Genomic DNA, 332 nt, shown 5'->3' with positions numbered 1-332 from the left:
TAATTTGAGCATTGTAAGTGCTTTAGATTATTCTATATTCTTGTTGTAGAAGTGTTGTAATATTGGGAATCTCTAGGTGTCTTACCACCAACGAGATTGAGTTGCGTCTTCATTAGCTTAGAAATCTTGATAGAAAGTATAGGCTCTTGGTTGGGGCTACACCGCAAGAAAGGTTTTCTTGGGCGGTAGGAAGTGAGTAAAACCAAGGGATATGGTTCTTTAGTTTTCAAGAAAGTGTCTAAGTGTTGTAATTGAAAGAATTGTTTGTAAAACGTTATTTCGATTATAGTGAAGAAAAATCTCCCAGATCAGACGGGAGGCCTGGATGTAGT

This window comes from Lupinus angustifolius, chromosome LG09, assembly GCF_001865875.1.
Source record: "Lupinus angustifolius cultivar Tanjil chromosome LG09, LupAngTanjil_v1.0, whole genome shotgun sequence".
Classification (NCBI taxonomy): domain Eukaryota; kingdom Viridiplantae; phylum Streptophyta; class Magnoliopsida; order Fabales; family Fabaceae; genus Lupinus; species Lupinus angustifolius.
Note: the sequence above shows the minus strand (reverse complement) of the source record.